Raw genomic sequence first — 22,847 nt, 5'->3', positions numbered from 1 at the left:
CATAAAAGCAAGCTTTACACCTTAAAATATTAAGTTACATTCTTACCTTGCATAACTAAACACTTATAGTTAGTAAGTACCAGCACAATGTTTTCTAAACTGCATAGAAACTTGGTATCCAATGGAAATAAAACTAAATATATAAAGTTAAGATATCCAAAGACATAAAAATAAATAAATAAATGCTTAATTTGCAAAGTATGAGTCTTTTGACCGAAATGGTCAGCAATATATTTTCACATATATGTGGTTTGTTACTTTTTTTTTTTTTCTCAAACTGACATGAAAGAACACTCGGATTTTCATGTTGTAATACAATTTCAATAATCATAAAATAAACATAACAAAATAAACTTAATAATAATAATTTTAATTGGCAACAAGCAACTCTCTGAGCTGAATATATATTTTAACATACTTTGCAAATGAAGCATTTTTTATTTTTTATTTTTATTTATTTGCTTTTTATGTCTTTGGATAGCTTAACTTTATATATTTAGTTTTATTTACATTGGATACCAAGTTTCTATGCAGTTTAGAAAACAGTGTGCTAGTATTTACTAACTATAAGTGTTTAGTTATGCAAGGCAAGAATGTAACTTAATATTTTAAGGTGTAATGCTTGCTTTTATGAAACTACCGGAAGCTTTACTTCAGATCTATTGATATTTGCAGTAGAAACTAAGGAGGACAGGATGAAACTATATTTATCAAGTACTTATTAAGTTTTGACATGGGCATTAACTTTACTGACATACAAGGATTCTTAATGATTCTGACTATAGTATCAAACAGTAGTTCTAGTCTATGCAAATAAGATTACTGATGCTACATTGTGGTTTGAAGTAAGAACCAAAGTGGGACATATGATTGGTTGGTCTTGGCTATAGTGCCAAATAGCAGTTTCAATCTATGCTGATAAGCTTACTAAGGCTGTATTGCGATTGGAAATAACAACCAATGTAAAGTATATGATTGGTTGTCAACAGAACAGTAATTCTGAACCCTTAACAGAACATAGAAGCATCTTGATTGGATATAATACCATTAGTTAGACAAATAATTGGCTAACATCAAACCCCAGTTACAAGATCTTGTTCTCCTTAGCTCATGCATATAAGTTCACTGATGCTACATTTTGATTGGAAGTAAAAACCAAAGGAAAAAGGAAGTGACTAAAGCTTCATTATGATTGTTTTTTCAGTGTTATTTAAACCATTGCTGGTCTTTACATTATACAATCTGAAGAAGGTAGTTTATGCCGAAAGCACTCATATTTTATTTGTTTTATCAATAAAAGCTCATTTTCTTCTTAATCAAGTGGAACTTGCTCATTCTTTGCTCTGGTGATGTCTACAGGATTTTGCTTCTCAAGTTTCTATGGAAAAGGGGGGGGCAGGAGGGATTTACTTAACTGAAGTTCCATTTCCTGTGAAAAGCAAGGACACCAAGAAGATGTCATAAAATAAAGGTATTTAATGTACACATTTGAAGGCAAAATGGTACACACTGCATACCTTGGCCTAACCAGAGCTTTTGACACAATTGCCTACTAAGGCATAGTAGAATGGGAATAAACCACTATGACACCCACTGGATTGCCAACTGGCTCACAGATAAGATGCAGGAAGACAGAATAAGGGAAGTTACCTCCACTAAGAGACCAGTCACCAGTGGAGTCTCCCAAGGTTCAATGCTGGGACTTCTCCTGTTTGGCATCTACTTTTCTAAAGTAAAAGCAAACACCAAAGGGCTTTGGCTGACTAAGTTTGCAGATGACTGTAAGTTAGGAGCAGTCATTAAATCACCAAATGACTTTGCCATCCTGAAGGAAGATTTATCCCAAAGACATAACTGTTGCCAAAATCATGGACAGAAACTAAATGCCAATAAAATGCATTATTGTATCCTCTGGGAAGTTATCTGTCCCAGGGAACTATTACATTAACAATACACCCCTGAGAATTGATCCAGTTGTTCAGGATTTGGGAACTTATGTGGACAGTGACCTAACTTTTGACCAACGTGTGTCTATTGTTGTAAGAAAGTCCTTGCATATTCCACAGCTTATAAACAAAGTGATTTTGTCTAGATCTAGGGATCCCATTGTTCCCCTTTACTCATCCATCAGACCAGTCTTTGAATATAATGCCCCCTTTGGCATGTATCTGCCCAGACAACAATTGGAATACCCACAGTGATACCTTACTAAAAGGATACAAGGCCTAAACAACATGTCCTACATGGACCAACTCAAAGCCCTGCCACTATACTCAGTATCCTACAGACTGTTAACAGGTGACTTGTGTCTAGCAAGCAATGTATCCTTAAATCCATTACTGATGACTGTTAACAGAAATACTTGGTCTAGGAATATAAACCTCTTCTGCAACATCAACAGAGTGGTTTTGAGGAACATGTATATCTCACAGTGGATTCTGCTGCTCTGGAACAGACTGTCCCCTCCCATACATATAAAACATAGTTCATCCCAGTCCATATTTAGACGCAACATATATCTATGGATGGGAAAGAGGAAATTTACCCCAGGACTGCTCCCTGTACTACTACTGGACAGAGACAGCTCAGAAATGCTTTATCCCATGTATTTGACCCCTCAAATTATCTATGGTATGATTCCAGTTATTCTCATTAGGAGTAATATATAATTATTAGTCATAGGATGGGAACCAAATGGGATAGATTAATTGCAGCATAAAAAGGAAAACTGTCTATGCATAAAATGGCCCTTAAGGGCTGCTAGCCTAGTACTCATCTATGAAATTATCTATGAACCTATGAACATTTTTTAAAGATACATGAACATTTTTGATAATGTAACAGATTAAATTGTTCTGAAATATGACAGAATGAAATATAAAGCAAATAAAATATTTAGCTTTTGTTTCACATATTTGACAAAGGATATTATTCTATAAAAGTTTATGAAAGGAAACATAAGCATGTTAGTGGTCACGATACAATTTTGGGTTACATTTTATAGGAAACATGGTTTGGGCATGTGATTCTGTCTTCTGTAACAAACAGTGGAATAATTTTGATGCCAGATATAGAAAATAGTGTATGCATGTTGCAAAATGTTGTGAAGGTAGAAATTAGACATGTTTTGTTTTTACGTGAACTGTACACATGATATTTATTTTATTTTATTTTTATATTTTACATTTGTTTACTGGGAAAGTTTACTAATTCAGCAGGCCATTTACAGACACAGCCCAAGTGAATATATCACAATGTATGACAGAATTACAATTGTATACAATGTAATATAGAGATACAGATCTATGCAACGTTTATACATGAGACGTTGAGAACCAATGTGCAAATGCATTGGATACAAGAACAATTAATGCATATGTTGACAGATGAATTAAAATCATTTTGGATTCTCTTAGACTGCTCTTTCAAATTAACTTTATTATTAATGTAGATTGGAAGTTAGTGGACTTTATTTCACCCAGCCATTTGCAAGTCCATTTTTCCCAGTTTTTGTATATGGGATTGGGGTGCCACATTAATGGTGGCCACCATCTTCTTTGTTCATCTTCTGTGTTACACTGTTGTTAGCCCTGGCACAGTTGTTCTTCCACACACACACACACACAGACACATACACACACACACACACACACACACACACACACACACACACACACACACACACACACACAAACACAGATGTACACACATTCACTCACACCTATGGCAAATGTAGAGTGTCCAATCAACCTGTTTAATGTTTTTAAAATGTGGGAGGAAATCAGGGCAGCAAAAGTAAACCCACATGAACACAGGGAGGACATGCAGACTCTGCAAAGAAGGCACCCCAGCCAAGAATTGAACCAGAAAACCTCTTGCTATGAGGAGACAATGCTATCTGCTGAGCCACTATGCCTCCCACAGATTTAATTAATTGACTTTTAGTAGCAGACATTTTTTTTAATTCCCTTGATTCCTGAAATCTCCAATGCAAAGAACCCACTTTTTTCCTGAGATGTTTTCTCCAAAAACTTTTACCGAAAACAAAAACAGAATAAGGCAAAATATGAAGTTATTTTCTAGATGATGGTCTATGCACTGGTGGTAATATCAAGCTTTGCCTGGGGATGTTGTTTTTTTTACTGTAGTTTCATGAAGGAAAATGTATATTTTTGCCACAGATTGAAAGTATTATGTTCAAATAAGTGCTTACATCTCAAAACTCATCCACAAAGGACCAAATGAATTAGGAAGAAACTCTTCACTTCTTCAAGACTTGGGCAATGATGTGTTACAAGACTTGGAAGTCCACTGCTGTTTTGTCATAACACAAGACATATGTAAATTAAGGAAATAAGATTGTCACGGTGTCTTAAAACAACTGTATTACTGTTCAAAATAGTGATGTTAGGTGGCAAATACCAGAAGCAGTTTTGTGTATGATAATGTTATGTATAAGGCTGAGGAATTTGCTTCTTGGTCAGACAAAATTTATAATATTCATTCCAATATGAAATTATTACTATTGTTTAAAACTGTGTTAGCAAACATATCCTGTGAAAAAGACAGTTCATCAAGTAAAATCTTTTTTTTATAAAAGATTACTGGACAATACATTCTTTTTATGGTATTTAAGTTTAGAGGAACTGGAATTATTTATTAATTATGCTACAGGAAAAGATGATTTTCTTAAATTTTGAAAAAGCTTGTTTTTATGCTAAAATATTTTTTTTAGATATACAGTTGTGTAAGTTAAATGATAGTAAATTAAGCACTACAGTGCAGAGAAATATATTAGAAGTAATTCATTTTTGCATCAAACCACTATGCCCCCTCCCATTTATGTTCACAAAAATGTTAAGGGACACATGCTCCATACATCTAGATTAAATACAGAAGATGATAGTCTAACTGGACAAGTGATGAAGTTGGTGCAGGATGTTCAGAATAGGATTATTGAAAAGGAGACTCAGTATATCAACAATATGTGTTAAATGAATGGTCTAGGAAAACTAAACTTTTTTTTCTTAAAGAAAACAGAACAAGGGTCAGCTGTTATAGGAAACCACTTAGACTTATACTTACAATGATTTATAATAGACACACATATGAAATACAAAACATCATTAAGTAGTATTGGCATATTCTAGATGGTCTAGAAGCATTGAAGTGCAAAAAGTTAATGTATCAACCATATTTTGCTTATAAGAGAAAACACAATTTAAAGCAGAAATTGTATTATGAAGAATAAAGTGTATAAACCAATTCCTAGGCATAGCCAAGGGGAAGGCACAAATGAGTTTTATTTGCTGTTTTTTGTCATGTAAAATCTTTGAGCATCCAGTAACTAAACAAGCATTTGGTTTAAAGACAGTTGCAAAGTGTAATACAAAGAATGTGGTTTACCTTGTAGCATTTGAGACATGCAATGCATCTTATGTAGGCAAAAACTTAATACATATGCAATAATTTATCTGAAATTAGAAGATGTATGGAAACAAAATCATTGCATAAGTATATGAAGGATTTAGGAGAAGAACAAAGGTATGCATTCATAGTTTTATACGTTGTACAAGTAGTCTGGGGGCAATATTACTACTGAAACTAAAAATACTGACTACAGATGGATTAATATTCTACATATAGATATGTTTCCAGGACATAATGAGACTGACAGTATTAAACTTGTTCTTCAATTGAAGCAATGTGGGATTAAGTAGAAATATTTTAGAGATTAGTCATGTGATTTAAAGTTTTGTATATATATATATATATATATATATATATATATATATATATATATATATATATATATATATATATATATAAGTTTTTTATAAAGGACTTTGCATGTTTTTAAATATTATTTGTGGAAGAAGTGTTGCAAAAGCTTTTTGTAAAAGCTCATCATATTATATCAGTAAATTAAAGTCCTTCTTGGTTACTTGAGCCATTTTTTGGGGGGTTTTTTTGTTTTTTTTTGTTACCAAGCATCCAGATATATTTCTAGATACCTCCATGTTACTCATAAAGTTTTAAACAGATCTCTTTATTAACATCCCCTGCTTCCTAGGCTCCTCAGCATAACAGTATCATAGTCCAATTTTGCATTATTAACAGAGATGTAGAAAGCGTTTCATATTTTCCATATTGTTTTGCAAATACTCTTTAGTATCACAAGTGCTGTATATCTCACAATGACATTTTCATTGTATATCCCTAACAGATCATGTCAGTATCCAAACAGCATTTTACTCCATAGTAAATAACATACCTGTCATGATATATTAGTGTTAGCATTAGTATACTGGAACATTAATATATTGTGCTTCATATAAATAGTTATATTTCTTGCTTTATTCTTCTTATCCAAGTGGTTCTATAAGTTACTCTTGTAAGTAAGTCTATGGGACTTTTAATAGTTACCACCACATCAGGGAACCTTGGTTTAACATCTCATCCAAACAAAGGTACCTAAGGTGTACAGCACCTACTAGTGCCACAGTATAATATCAGTACAGGAATACAAGTTAAAGGACACTGCATGGGAATAGAAACCACAGCTTTCAGATGTCACACATATCAACGATAAGTGTGCTGCCTACTGAGCTATATACACGGAATCTTTGTCAATGGATTTAATACCATTAATTTAAAGAAAATTGATTCTTTCAGTCAGAGTAACTGCTTTATAATCTTAACTGCCCTATGATTTCAAAATTCCATGATATCTGTTATGGCTAAAATTTATATTTCATGTTTTTATGTAAAGTAGGACCATTTGTATCATCAGTGATCAAATTACCTAAGAGACTTGCTGAAGGGTTATTACATGTATCCCCTATTTGCTTTACATCATGCAGCCCTTTGATAATCTCATCAAATCAAGCCAAATTTTAAAATAATTTCCCATTAATGGTAGAAAAAAAAATAAAATGAAAACTCCAGCAAAGCTAGAACTTCCACTGATTGACCTCCCAAACCTCTTGTATAAGAGGCACATGGGATATATGCAAATGACCCTTATGAACATCAGGTGTTTCAGCTAATTGGCAATTCTGAATGCCCATGACTTGTTTCGTCATTTTAATGGACAATTTCAGGCCAATAAAGGAAAACCCCACTAGCTGTGGATATGCATATTTAGGCATTGTTATGACCTCGTCAGCACAGCGCAAAGAGACTGTTTGGCTAAGCATAAGAAACACAGGGTGGTTATACCAAGCTGATGTCCATTATTATTAGGGTCACTGCAAAAAATATCCCAAATAACTAACTAAAACAATACGTGAGGTCACTGAAAAACCAATCAGTAAAAACAAAATGAAAACTCCAGCAAAGCTAGACCTTCCACTGAGTGACCTCCCAAATCTCTTGTATCAGAGGCACATGGGATATATGCAAATGACCCTTATGAACATCAGGTGTTTCAGCTAATTGGCGATTCTGAATGCCCATGACTTGCTTCTGTCTACCATTAATGGTAGAAAGGAATAAAACGATCATTCATTTCTGTTGCTATAGTATTTCTATTAAACAACTTTGAGTCTATTTTAAGCACTCCATGGGAATTAATAAAGTATTGTTCAACATTTCAATATAGAAAGTACGTCTGCCACATCTATAGTCTTTGCAATTAACTTTAAGCCAAATCAAACAACATGCAGTTTTTCTATAAATCTGGAATCTGTAGTATGCAGTAAACAGGATTACAGACATCTCCAACAAACTATTACATCAAATATGACCAATTTGCAAAACATGCCATTGCATTTCTTAATAGGTTGGTCCACTTATCATAGCCCTAGGAAAAAGAAAACATTAATGCACATAATTATTTCTCAAATTTCTACACAATTCAGTCAATATCTTAAACCCCAGTATATCACAAAGAAAGTTGCTTAAATTTCTCTGGTGGCCATTCTACATTGATAATCTTTACGCAGCCAAGATAAAAGCCTTAGTTTTTGCATTTATTTAAAGCAGACTAGCTCTAGAAGGCCCTGTTTCATCTACAAAATAGAGTAAAAGATTAAAAGGAATCATAAGTACAGAGGTAGTCTACAGGGATCCATCTCATGAGGCTAGTTCAGAATCAGTCTGGCTTCCTAGGTCATCAGAATTATTTACCAGGGATGGGAGGTTGGCATAATGGTTAAGGTGTTTACCTTAAAGACACAAGGTACAGGGTTTAATTCTCACATGGGGAATTGGCTAAGCTTAAAATGGCCCACAAGGGCAGTTAGCTTAGTACTAACCTATGAACCTATAATATAATGAAATCATGACACTGTGGTAACCACAACAATAATATTCTAAGCTTTTCTACAATATACCAGATTTTATTAACTACTTCTACTAACTATTGACTACTTCAAGGCTTCTATCTCAGACTCTTTTTACCTTCTACCTTGGGGAAAGAATTATTTACTGTAAGCTACACCAGAAGCAACTCAAGACTATTGTCAAGACACTGTTTACATTTTTAGGAACAATTATGAAATGACATAGTGCTAGATTATCAGTTTCAAAACATTTATGATGTTCATTTTAAGAAATCAGCTAATCTTGTTTAACTGCACTTATTCTGCCTGGACTACATAAACCAAAATAGCATTTATTCATGTTGTTACATGTAGTTTAAAAATTATAACTAGAAACTGGAACTGATAGTAACCACATTCCTATGAAAATTGCTTTTCCTAGTTAACATTTTCAACATGGAAATTCATGCCCTACATTGACAAAACTATTAAATTAGTACTTCCACTAGATAAGAGCCTATAGCCTATATAGAGAAGATTCTGGTGGTGGCAAACATGATAAATAAATTAGAAACAGGTCACGTACATGTAACATTGCTGTTTGTGTTATCTTAAGACTGTACACAGTTTAGTGCAATTCCAGACTGAATAACCAGGATGATGCTATGTTAATAATCTCTACCTGACTAACAGTAAAGATGGATTTACCCATAGCCAGAGTGCTTTACTCATGAGGTCAAAGCAAGAGTATGTGCATTTTACTGAGCGTGCTTAAATCTATCCTTACCATTACTTACCTTACTGCTCAATTTCTGAGTTGTTTGGCTTCTGCTACATACCTACAATCAACTGCATTACTAGCTGAGTTAAGTACAAACTTGCAGTGTTGAAGATTGTACTGCATTTTATTTTTCTGTGTCTTTAATTGTTTCATTGAATATTGTGGTCTGTGTCTCTCTGTGGTTATTTTTTTTCTATTTAATTGTTTCATAGAATACTGTGGTCTCTCTCTGTCTCTGCAGTTAGTTTCCCGCCTGCCCTTCCTGTTCTTGTGTTGATATTAATCTTGGTGGCTTTGGAATTGCCCACCCCTCCTGTAAATTTGTGTTTGAACACTCTTCCTGGGTCTATCTTATTTACTCACTCAACCAACTACAGTGAGATCATATTTTGACTTCAGACACTCTTACCAGTCTCATCTGTTCAGCTCTATCCCAACTCTATTCCAGTCTAGTGTCACTAGCTCATTCTACCTAATACAGAGAGAACATTTGTGAAGGTCAAGCCACTTAGGTCCTTAATTTTGAATTATCTTCTGTTTCTCCTTTCTCCCTTTCTACTTTAAAAAAAATTCTAAGCTTGTTTCCTGCCTTTCCTGTAACTAGTCTAGTCCAGATACAGATTTTCTGTAACCAAGACTGTTTATAAGCTTCTGAGCCTCCAAAGCCTTTTTGTGTTGGAGGGAAGCCTTCTACCTTATCAGTGGGAGCGGTAGGCACTAGGTAGCCTATCTACCACAAGAGTGGTTTCTGGCCCAGAAATTGTAGTTTATTGGCCATTTGGCAGTTTTCCATCTCTTTCAACATACTGGTTTAAAAGAATGTGTTTGTGCTTGTTTCCCATCTTTCCTGTAACTAGTCTAGTCCAGATACAGATTTGCTGTATCCAGGACTGTTTGTAAGCTTCTGAGTCCCCCAAGCCTTTCTGTGTTGGAGGGAAGCCTTCAGCTTATCAGTGGGAGTGGTAAGCACTAGGTAGCCTATCTACCACAAGAGTGGGTTCTGGCCAAGAAATTGTAGTTTATTGGCCATTTGGGCAGTTTTTCCATCTCTTTCAACCTTCTGGTTTAAAAGCCATTGTTTGCGCTTATTTCCCATCTTTCCTGTAATTAGTCTAGTCCAGATACAGATTTGCTGTATCCAGGACTGTTTGTAAGCTTCTGAGCCCCCAAGCCTTTCTGTATTGGAGGGAAGCATTCTAGCTTATCAGTGGGAGTGGTAAGCACTAGGTAGCCTATCTACCACAAGTTCCAGGTACAGATTTTTAGTTTTAGCACTTGAATTTGCTTATTTTTACTCAGCTCTTGTTCAGAACTTGTTAGCACTAAATAAACTCTTATACTCACTTTCCTCACTTGTCTAGAGGAAAGTATTTTTTTATTCAGGCATGTCCAAGGGTCAGCTCCCAGTGTTCTCTCCTGTCTATCTGATGAATCTGGGCATCTTGAGGCAATGTAGCAATTTCCTCATGTACACAGACAACCCTCGCCTCCTACCACCCAGCACCACAACCTGTGGGAGCTGCACTTATCTAGTCAAACTGGAGGTAAATCTCTCTCCAACCAAGACTAAACTTGACAGTCAAGAGGAGAAGGTAAACACTTGCACCACACTACACTCATCACATAGACCCACTAAACCTACACCACCAAAATCCACACATAGAAACACAAAAACATTCACAGAGGCTCTAAATATTAATCTGCTCAAGCAACAGAGACCATCAAAGCAGAAATGCAAACAACCCCCGCCCCACAATACAACCCAACTGACACATAGCCCACAGACTCAGTTTGCCAATAAACCACAACCTATAAGGCAAACCAATTTACCCAACACACTAGTCATATGTGACTCTATAGTCAGGCACACTGATATCCCACTCACCAGGCTAAACAAGGAGAAGGTTACTGTCAGCTGCCTGTCGGGTTCCCAGATCCGCTACATAACCCATGCACTCAGGTCACTCCACAACAAGTGCAAATATGACTCTGTCATTGTCCATGTTGGTGTGAATGACCTGAGATGTACCTCCCTGGACTACATGAAAAGAGACATGGAAAAGCTCTCCGATCTTGTAGCCCAGGCAGGTATGACCCTAGCCCTGAGTAGCATCCTGCCATCACCCAGAATGATACCACAGTACAATGGCAAAATGATTGACTTCAACAATTGGCTAAGCTTCTGGTGTCATTCTAAGGGGATCCAGTATCTGTCTGCCTGGGACAACATGGTCAACAGACCACGATGCTTTGCCAGAGATAGCCTGCACTTGGCTCTTGCCACTCCTATAGTGCCTTTCTTAGATAAGGTTTAAATGACAAATTCACCACCATAACAGGAACAGGCAAGCAAATACTGAGTATAATGCTACTCAATGCTAGAAGTCTAAATCTCAAAATGCACTCACTTGAGGCACTCCTTAAAATGGAGAACATCGATATATGTGCAGTGACTGAGACCTGGTTCAAGGCTCTAGAGAGCACCCCTGCATTACCAGGCTATAACTCATACCACACTTTTAGGCCATCTAACCTGGACCAGAACACCAAAGGCGGAGGTGTGTCCATATTCATTAAGGATATCCACACCTCCAGGCTAGTTGCACAGCATAATGCATCCGAGGTTATCCAAGTGCAACTAACTCTGGGCAAAATTGCAATCCAAATTGTAGATTGCTACAGATCCCCCACCATGCCCCAGGATTCTCACTCCTCTTTTCTTGATATACTGGAAAATATTAGGGTTCAACCAAACACCCTAATAATGGGCGATTTCAACTACCCCACCATTAACTGGGAAAACTACTCATGTACCAACTCCAACACTTTCTGGAATTCATAAATTCCAATGCCCTGGATCAACTTATCCACACCCCCACCAGGAGCAATAATACCCTAGACCTAGTCATTACCAACATGAGTGACCGAAGTTCCACACCTGAAGTCAACTCCTCATTGGTCAGATCCGACCATAAGCTAATCACCCTAGGTATCCGCATCCCACCCCCACCCACCATTAAGGAAACCATGGTAAAAAATTTCTCCAAAGCCAATTTTATGCTTCTTAAGACAGAAGTGGCAAACTTCATGCAGATGGACAATACAGTTACGACTGCTGAATCCTACACAAATGCACTCTATAAGCACTTACACGAGTGCATGGATCATGCTATCCCAAACAGAACCAAGCCGCTATCCTCCAAAAAAAGGAAACCAACATAAACAAACTCTACAACAGAAGGTAGAAACTGTTACAAAAGAGAGTAAAATCCTATCAGTGGAGGAGCTCCCTTGTCAGCCTCAGTAAGAAGCTGAGATCCCTTATAAGATTCCCCAAAACTAGCTACGAAAACAAAATCACCATTGATTCTAAGGGCAACCACAAAGCATTCTATAGCTATGTCAAGAATCTCAATGGCAGCACCCAGATCTGCTCTGAGTTACAGCACAACAGCATGAAAATTACAGAACCAACTGATATTGCCAACATCCTGGCAGATAGGGTCAGTGCTAACTTTAACCTCCTCTCACCCCCTAAAGGGCACATATCTATGCAGGAAGAATGCAGAGTCCCTGTAATCACATCTATGCAGGTAAAAGCTGTACTCTCTAAAACAAAAAAACACAGCATTCATGGGACTGGGCAATATCCCAGGCTGGGTTTTACATGAACTTCACAACGAACTGGCTCCCCACTTAAGCACCATGTTCAATCATAGTCTCACAACAGGCTTTGTGCCCACTGAATGGTGCACAGCAACAGTTATCCCACTCCACAAAGAGGGAGCCACCACTGATCCTGGGAACTATCGCCCTATTAGCCTGACAAGCCTGGTCTGCAAGGCCATGGAACGTATCATCATGGAACTCATAAACAAAGCCATTGGTAACCTCCAAATTCTGGAACCCACCCAGTTATGGTTTGTGAAAGGCAGATCATCCCTTCTGAACCTGATTGACTTCTTTGAGGCAGTCCCCAAAGCCGTAGATGAGGGTAAGGTGGTACACAGCCTATCTTGACCTCGAAAAGGCTTTCGACACCATCCCCCATTCTGGAATTATAGCTAAACTCACAAAACTAGGTATAAATCCCTATATCACAAGACGGGTTGCCAACTGGCTAACTGACAGAACCCACACTGTAAAAGTTGCAGACTCCAAATCTGACTTCAAGCCAGTGACAACTGGAGTACCACAGGGTTCAGTCCTGGGACATCTCCTGTTTGGTATCTACTTCTCTGAAGTACAGGCTAATACAGAAGACCTCTGGCTAATGAAGTTCGCAGATAACTGCAAACTAGGAGCCATAGTCCAGTCCCTAAATGATGTGGACATCCTGCAGAAGGGCCTCACTGAGACATATGCCTGGTGTCAGAGGCATGGCCTCAAGCTCAATGCCAAAAGTGCATTGTCATCTCTTTGGTAAAAATTCTGTACCCATGAACTACCACATAAACGGCAGACTACTTAATGCCGAATGTGTGATAAGAGACCTTGGGACCCAGGTGGACAGTAGTCTTTCCTTTGATAATCACATTGCCACAGTAGTCAGGAAATCCTTCTATGTGGCACACCTCATCACAAAAGGGTTCTCATCCAGGAAAAAAGAGGTCATTGTTTCCATCTACTCGGCACTCATTAGACCCATTAAAGAGTACAACACCCGTTTTGGAATATACCTCACAAGACATCTGCAGCAGCTGGAAAGGCCACAGAAATACCTCACAAAGAGGATTATTGGCCTCAAACAGATGCCCTACACTGACCATCTCAAAAAACTCCAGCTTTACTCTGTAGCATATCGCCTACTCTGAGGAGATCTCTGCCTAACATATAAAGCTATGTTAAACCCAGAGCTGTTGGACATGCTACACCTAAAGAAATCCCAATCCCTTCGAGCTACATACTCTAAGGACCTAAACCTTGTCACCACAATAAACAGGACATGCTGGAGGGATAGATTCCTGTCCCAGAGACTTCCTGTACTCTGGAACAAGCTACCCATCTATGTCAAGCAAAGTTCCTCATTAGCACTCTTCAAGAAAAATCTTGATGAGTGGATGGGAAATAAGAAATACACCCCGGGATCACTTCTGTGGCTCTGCTCAACAGGGGCACAGGAAATTAACTTTCTTGCATGGGGTAAGCCAGGGAACCTTGTTGGTTAGGCTTACTTAGGACCTTGGGCCGATAGCCTAGTACCTACCTATGAACCTATGAACCTATTAGTGCTGTGTATTATACAATGGAATTATTTAAAAGAAATGGCTTCCCTATCTTAAAATAAATGCATTGTACCATAAAATAGATCCCTACACTGTAAACATAATGCAAAGACATGTTTGATATGAAAGACGTATGCAATTGTTAGTCTATGCATCCACATACATGCTGTGCATTAATAGGTCTATAGTATGTACCACTTACAGTCACTGAAAATTAATCTGGGGCATTAAGACAGTACAAAAAATGTTGTTATAGGAAACTAAGGGCAGCTGATGCTAACCCTAACCCCAACCCTACACACTATCTTGCAAAAAAAAAAAACTTTCACTATTAACAACTATTCAGACAAAGTCTGAAGATGGGTAGTTTTTTGTGTGCATATGTTTTTTTTTTTTTTTTTTTTTTTTTTTTTTTTATATTTGATTTACCCATTGTAAACACAGATTGTTTGGTGCACCTTTGATATTCTTTCATTTTTGTTAAGTATATTTATAAATAGCCAACATTAATGTGCTATGTATTGATGCTTGTGAACATCCAAACACTATCACTCTCTCACACACATATATCCACACACAGGGACACACACCCACACACACACACACACCCACACACACACACAAACACACACACACACACACACGCATATATCTATATGGGGTTACTGAATTTCATTGACAGACCCAAATGCTGATGTCCACAATGTCAGCCACAAGATGTAGACTGTGAACAGTGACACGCTACTACATGTGCTAAGCAGTAACATTGATGCATGCAAAAAGTAAACGTTTTCAAAAAACATTAGCTACCATTTTTTACAAGAGGAGCAAATCCCCTATCACCCCAACACCACCTGATAATTATGCATACTAACTCCAAGATCACTCAATGTCAGGGAAAGGGTACTTTTCCCAGTCCCAAGAAGTGTGTGATTTGTCATACCTGTTGACAATCTGTATAGTTGACCAGATTTTGTTGAATAAACAGATGTTGATCAAATGCCTAACTGACAAATTTCATCTCTCCCATATGTGTGTGTGTGTGTGTGTGTGTGTGTGTGTGTGTGTGTGTGTGTGTGTGTGTGTGTGTGTGTGTACATATATATAGAGAGAGGGATAGACACACACACACACACACACACACACACACACACACACACACACACACACACATAAACAAACATATTTATGAACCAATGAACTTTTCTGGACACAATATAGATTAAATGAATTAATGTATCAAATAATGTATACAAAAGCAAGAAAATTATATTTGAAATCATAAGACTTTAGCAAATGCTGCCAGAATGGTAAATGAGATTAATATGCAGAAAAGTTTAGAAAAAATCATTGCAAGGTATCTGACTTCAACTGATGGTAATCAAAACTGATCAAGAAGTTACCAGACCGCATAATGGAAAGGATAATATTTCAGGTTCACTAGACAGTGGAGTGTTGCAGAAATTACTCTTCTTCCTAAATGGAAAAGAAAGGCAACTTATCATGTAAGTACTTTGTGTATAAAGCCTCTCCTTAGAGCTGCAAGACATTTCAGTACATATATTTAGAAACAATATGAAGAGCCAAACCAGACATAATTACTCTGTAGGCAAAGCACAATGCTGATTCCCATGAGGACAATTATATCAGGCTGTTTGCATAATGTGAGTAAAGTTTTAGATATGACTAAACCTGTACACATAATTTAACTCATTTACAGTAAGACCCTTGATACTGTACCACAATGTGAATCACCTGAATAAAGATTACTCCAGAGAGACGAAGAAACAAGATGAATGTCTCATGGGTCAATTAAGAGTCAAATGTTTTAACAATTATGGATCATTTGTCACTTACAGGGTGGTGTTTTGGCTTAGAAAATGTATTAAAGATCCCCAAGAATTATTTTGCAGTCACTTCACAAGTGATCTGTAAAAGTAGATCTTAATGTAGGAGATAGGATAATATACAGGACCATGTGTTTCATAGCATGTGGAAAAGTGTATCAAATAAACAAATACAAATATTCAGGTAGCTCATACATGGCAATTTATTAACATAGGACACTGTTTTCCTGATGATTAAGATAAATGCTGCATTGCATACGCTGGTAATAAGGTATAATATTACTTTACAACTCATGAAGAATACTTTTTTTTTGGATAATGCCCATAAAAAGTAGGGAATACATGCTTTCTCTGGAGTAAAATGAAGCAATAAAGCTATTGCCAGGACTGAAAATTTCATATCAGGCAAAGACATTTCACAGAATTCCTGTGCTTAATCTACAAAGTAAATCTTCTTCTTTCGGCTTTTCCTGGTTAGGGGTCACCACAGTGGATCATCTGTCTGCTCATGATTGGCAGTGGAGTTTTATGGTATCAAGTTGCCAGCCCGGTGCCCAACCTTCTACAGAAGGCACACACACACACACACACACACACACACACACACACACACACACACACACACACACACTCACACCTAGGGCCAATTTAGAGTGTCCAATTCAACTACTGCATGTCTTTGGGATGTGGGAGGAAACCGGAGCACCCGGAGGAAACCCACGCCACCACAAGGAGGACATGCAGACTCCGCACAGAAGGCACCCCAGCCGAGAATCAAACCGAGAACCTCTTGCTATGAGGTTATTCTACAATGTAAATAATTACAGTAAATCATGGGATAGTATTATTTTACTATTAAGAAGCAATCTTAGTCATTTGGGAGGTGAGTCTCTACTTAAGGTCAAATTCACAAAAATTGACAACATAGAAACATCACAGAGATGCATTTGATGGGCATAACAGAAGGAAAAATATGCAGTTTTGATGAAAACAATCAACAAATGATAAGCTGTGAAAGGAATGTGCATCCATCTTTTCAGTATCCTGTAACAACATTGGCCTTTTCGAGTTTGTGTTAGATGGCTATCTAAACTCCCATAGGTTTATAGGTTCATAGTTTGTTACTAAGCTAATGACCACTAAGGCCTTTATAAGCCTAGCCACACACCACAACCCAATTCTGTCCCTGAGTACCTTGGGCATTTGTTAGGAGTTAAGAGTATGTTAATAAGGAGGCAGCTAGGGGACTGGGGAGTGTTAGTTGGAGAACATTATACTTATTGATGGCCTCTGCCCATTAAAAACATGGGAACTAGACAGGGTGAATTTTTGATTTCCCATTCATTGGTCAAGGTTTAATTTCTGTTGTGTTTTAATGGACTGTCTCAAGACTGTAGCATACTTTTAAATGGAACACTTGTTATTTTGTCAGTTAAAACGTAATTTAAACTAACTGAAAAAATCTATTCTGTGAAGGAATTGTGTTTATATTTCCTTTGTGGGGCTGTCATACTGTTTTAATGTGATTTTGACTGTGTTTTTCCTGTCAAAAAACTAACTTTTGTGAAAGGAAAGTTTTACTGGCATTTCGTGTTTGTCTTCCCCAGGAAAGAGGTAACATTTTTGGCTTGACCATGGAACAGACTAACAGCCCCTTAGTCGATCCTTCCTCCAGCCACAAAAAGGAAATGTTAAGCAAACAGCCTTTATCACCACAGCAGGCTAGAAATTTCCTTCAGCTGCAGATGAGTGACTCTGCAGTGGCCATTTACTGTACCTCAGAGCACTCACCTTTTACACTGGATCCCCTTGGTGTAGCCCTGACAGCCATTATGGACCGTTTGCAGCTTTTGGAGTCCCCTCAGTGGACAAGGGAGCATCACTGTTGTAAGTCCTGGGAGAGGACAAAGGGAAGGTTTCCTTCTGTCAGAATGTTGTGCCCTTCCCTGGGAAAGCTGCTGCTGCCATTAGTAACATGTTTGACCCCATTTTTCCTGTCAAAAAGAAACAGAAAACAAAGACTGTACCTGCTGCTCCTGAATTTTTTTTGTATAGGAGTAGTTCACTGGGTCTGGCTCAGTGTTTAATTCAGGTTATTGAACCAACTTGTAAAGTAGTTTCTGATAAAAGAAAGAAGGATTAATATTTTTCTGAAGAGAATCAAAATTCTGAATCTAAACAGGAAGGTGCTGGGATAGATTCAAGTTTTTTTTTTTTCTTGAATTTCTGATTCGGACTCAGAGGAGAGACAAGTTTTTGATTCTCCCTGTGGAAGGTTCTCTTTCACTGAGACTATTGCTAGAATCTGCCAGTGTTTTCAGTGGGAGAACACTGAGATTTCTCACTCTCTCAGAAAATACTATCATTTGTTACAGAAGGATTTTCCAGAGCCTACTCCCATTCCTCCTGTTTTGTCTTCTTTAGAGATATGTGTTTTACTGCTTGCAGTCTTCCTAATAGTCATCCAGCTCCCCCTGAAAAAGGCAGATAAGATGTATAAAGTTCCTCAGTCTTTTACATTTTTATACAATATACTAAACGTGACCCAGCAGCTAAAGCCTTAGTTGATCTCACTGCTGCTAAGCAATTAGTTAATTCAAACCCTACTCTTTCTGATATGGATGGGAAATTATTGATAATTATTTGCAGTGTGTGTTTGACTCTGTTGATATTTCTATCAGTGCAATAGCCACTGGTACTGTTTTAAAGAGGTTTGAATGTCTGCATTCTCAGAACCTTCCAGCTAATGTTAAAAATGAGATGTTAAGTTTTCCCTTGGAGTGATATTTAGGGTTTGGCACTTCTGTTGCAAAGCTGATCAAAAAAGTGTGATGAAATGGTTAAGATGATCCAGGGAATCTCCAAAAAATTTCAGCCCTCCCTTTTGAAATTGTCTAAAGGATTTTCTTTTTCCTCATCCAGTTTTGGCAAAAATTAGAATAAACAGTCTCACAAAAATTCAGGTAAACAGATGTTTAAGAAGAACTAGTAAGTGCTTTCCAAAAATAAGCATCAAACCTCTCAAAACCAAGGAAAATCCAACAAGTTTGAATGAATATTCTTGAGAACTTGTGACATACTCCCACCCTGGTCCTTTTTTTCTTCCAGAAAGTCTAAATCTCCATTTTTCTCTTTTATAACAGATTGTTTCAGACAAATGAATTCTGAAAATCATTCATTGAGGTTACAGATGGCAGTGAGAGGAAACTCCTCCTTTTCAGTGGGTCTGTTCTCATCTTCCAGATTAGACTATCATTTGTTTCCACATGTTCTTCATCACATGCTTTCCCAAGAAGTGACAGAACCATGTCCTCCTTCTCAGGTGGAGAAGGGTTGTATTCAAGGATGTTGCTAGTGCCAAAGGAAGAAAAATCTTGGAGACCAGTTCTGGATCTTTCTTTCCTAAATCTGTTTGCGACAGAGCCAAATTCAAAATATTGTCACTTTGCAACATGTTACTTCCTTGTCATTCAAGTTTCCTGGTAACACTAGTCTTAAAAGATGCTTATCATCTCATCCCTATTCTTCTAGACTTCAGATGTTTCTTAAGGTTTTTGTGTGTCTGGGTCACATTATCAGCTCTCTGCCTTACCCTTTGGACTAGCCACTTTACCAAGAGTGTTCACAAAGTGTCTAGCTCCAGTTACAGATCATTGCAGGCTACAGGGTATCCACATTTTTCCATATTTAGATTACTTGCTTATCTTTGAAGATTCTTTTTCAAAGTGGTAGGAATCTCTGGCTTGGGTGTCTTTCTTGACTCCCTGGCACACGCTTGTGATCCTGAGATGTCAACTAGACACCTCTGTCCAAAGAGCATTCCTTCCACAGGAAAAATAGATCTTTATTTAGATCTATTTCTAAGGTTTTTCACTCCAGTCACTGCAAGGGAATACCTCAGGATTTTGGGTTTCATGGCATCTATGATTCTTGTGATATCTTTGTCAAGACTCCTCATAAGAAAGATACAGTTGTATCTGAACTCTCCTTGGTCCCAGCTGGGCTTTATCAGAAGAGAAATTTTTTGGTGAAGACAAAAGATATCCTTAAATCAAGGTCTCCCTGTCTCTCTCTTCCTACGTCAAAGCAGTCAGTCACCACAGGTGCTTTGGCCTTTGCTTGGGAAGCAGTTTCAAGAGAAATAAAAGCGTAGGGGGTGTGGCAAACCAAGGGCAGATGCAAACACATAGATATGAATGAGAAGCTTCCCCTGATCAAGACATTCAGGGCACTTAACTATTTGAAACATCATTCCTTCCCATGACTTCTTCAAGTGGTTATAGATAATACCACAGTCATGTGGTACATCAGCAAGCAAGGGGGAAACAGGTCATACTCCCTTTGCAGACTAGCCATGTTAGCTTGGTATATAGCTTCACAACACAATCTCACTCTATAGGCAGCCTATATTTTTGCAGAGTAAAATTGTTTGGCAGATAAGCTAACCAGGACAAGTGCAGACCCACATGAATGGAAACTGGATCATGGGGTCTTCCAACATTTGATCCATTTGTGGGGAGTACCCCAAGTATACCTCTGTGCCTCCTTTCTGAACAATAAACTGGAAAAATTCTGTTCCAAGTCTCCATGGAAGAAGGCATGGAAGACAGATGCCTTTTCTTTTCACTTCTTTGTACAGGGGTGTTCTTGTATGCATTTTCACCCTTTTCACTAATATCCAGGGTACAACTTTAGATTCAGAAGGAATTTACCAAGATCATTGTGGTGTCTCCCTTCTGACCAGGGCAACTGTGGTTCTCCCTCCTTTTGGAAATGACTAGGGGCAATTACCACAAACTTCCTCACATACCAGATATACTCAAACAAGACCAGGGGTGTTTGATGTACCACAACATCAATCTGGTTCTTCTTCTTCTTCATCTTTTTCTTTCTGCTACTCCTATCAGGGGTCACCATAGTGGATCATCTGTTTCCATTTCTTCCTGTCCTCTGCATCTTGCTCTATCATACCAACCACCTGCATGTCCTCTCTCACCACATCCATAAACCTTATCTTGGGCCTTCCTCTTTGCCTCTTACCTGGCAGCTCCATCCTCAGCATTCTTCTCCCAATATACTCAGCATCCTTCCTCAGTACATGTCCACACCAATGCAATCTCACCTCTCTGGCTTTGTCTCCAAACTGTCCAACTTGAGCTGACCCTCTAATATACTCATTTCTAATCCTGTCCATGCTTGTCACACCCAATGCAAATCTTAACTGAATGATATGTTCTTGGGTATTAATTCCTTTTAGGCACTGTTTTCTGAGGACATACAGTAGGTACTAATGGAGGTAAGAAAACCTTCTACTAGAAAATTATATACTAGCAAATGGAAAAAGTTTTCTAGTTGGTGCCAACAATATAACCAGCACACCATTCAGAGCTAGTTGTTTTCTGGTTTTACTATATTTGTGTGAGTTACTATCTTATGGCCATTCATATTCCTCTATCAAGATTCATTTATCAGTCATTTTAGCATGTCTGCTCATGGACCCTCCTCTTTTAATGCAGTCTCATGTCAAATATTCTTAAAAGGAGGTTTGAGTAAGAAGCCTCTGAGAAAACCAATGGTCCCACCTTGGGATCTTAACCAGCTAATCTGGCTGACTTTTAACATGGAAAACATTTTTCTGATTGCACAGACCTCTGCAAGAAAGGTATCTGAGTTGCAAGCTTTTATGGTGAACCAACCCTGTCTCATTTTCCATAGGGACAGGGTTTCTTTGAGAACAAATTTTATGCCTAAGATGGTATCCAAATTACTTTAAGCCAAACTATCCATTTCCTGATGTTCTTTCCTGAACCTAAAAATGAGGGAGAAAGGATACTCCATACCTTGGATACCCACAGACAACTCAGGTACTATCCTGACAGAACTAAATCTTTCAGATTTTTGGATCAATTGTTCAATTCTTCTGAAGGTAAGAAGAAGGGACAACCTCTTTCAAAACAGACTATTTCCAAATACTTTTCTAAGGTTATGACCTTTTGTTATACTCACCATAGCAAATCTATTCCAGGCAGGGTCAAGGCTCACTTTAGCAGGTCCGTGACTTCCTCATTGGCTTTTTGGAAAGGGTTGGATTCTAGAAGTATTCTAGAAGCTGCTACTTGGACCTCTGTTCATACTTTGACAAAGCACTACAAATTTGATTCCTTCTCTAGATCCAGATCGAGCTTTGCTAGGACCATTCTCTATGGGCTCCTGGACTCTTCTCCTTCCACCTCCCAAGTGAAGTTGGGTATGGTAGTCTACCCATATAGCTACTGCAGCAATGATCAATACGATGAACATAGTACAGTTGTGTAAGTTAAACTATAACACTAGATGTTTGACTGATCATTGCTGCAGTAGCCACTCCATCCCTCCATCTCCCTTCATTTTTGGTATATTTTTATGCCAGGGTGTGGACATGCATTTTTCCCTGTTCCTAGCATTGTCATTTCAAGGATCAGACTTTCTCTCTGCTGGCAGAAAAGCTCTGAAGGGCTTTGTGCTCAAACTTGTCTTTTAGTCAGTACAGCTCAAGCTGCTTTAAAGTTTGGTCATGTGGAAGATGCCCTGAAGCTTTGGAAGCTGACCGGTTGTTATATCCTTTGCAGGATACAGCCCATATAGCTAAGGCTACTGCAGCAGTGATCATTTGAACATCTCCTTTTATGGTACGTTGAATTTACACAGCTGTACTTTATAGGTTTAGAGGTAAGCATTAGGCTAGCTGCTC

The sequence above is a fragment of the Protopterus annectens genome, chromosome 8.part1 (genome assembly GCF_019279795.1).
Source record: "Protopterus annectens isolate FY-2018-M chromosome 8.part1, PAN1.0, whole genome shotgun sequence".
Lineage (NCBI taxonomy): Eukaryota > Metazoa > Chordata > Ceratodontiformes > Protopteridae > Protopterus > Protopterus annectens.
This window is presented reverse-complemented; position numbering follows the sequence as displayed.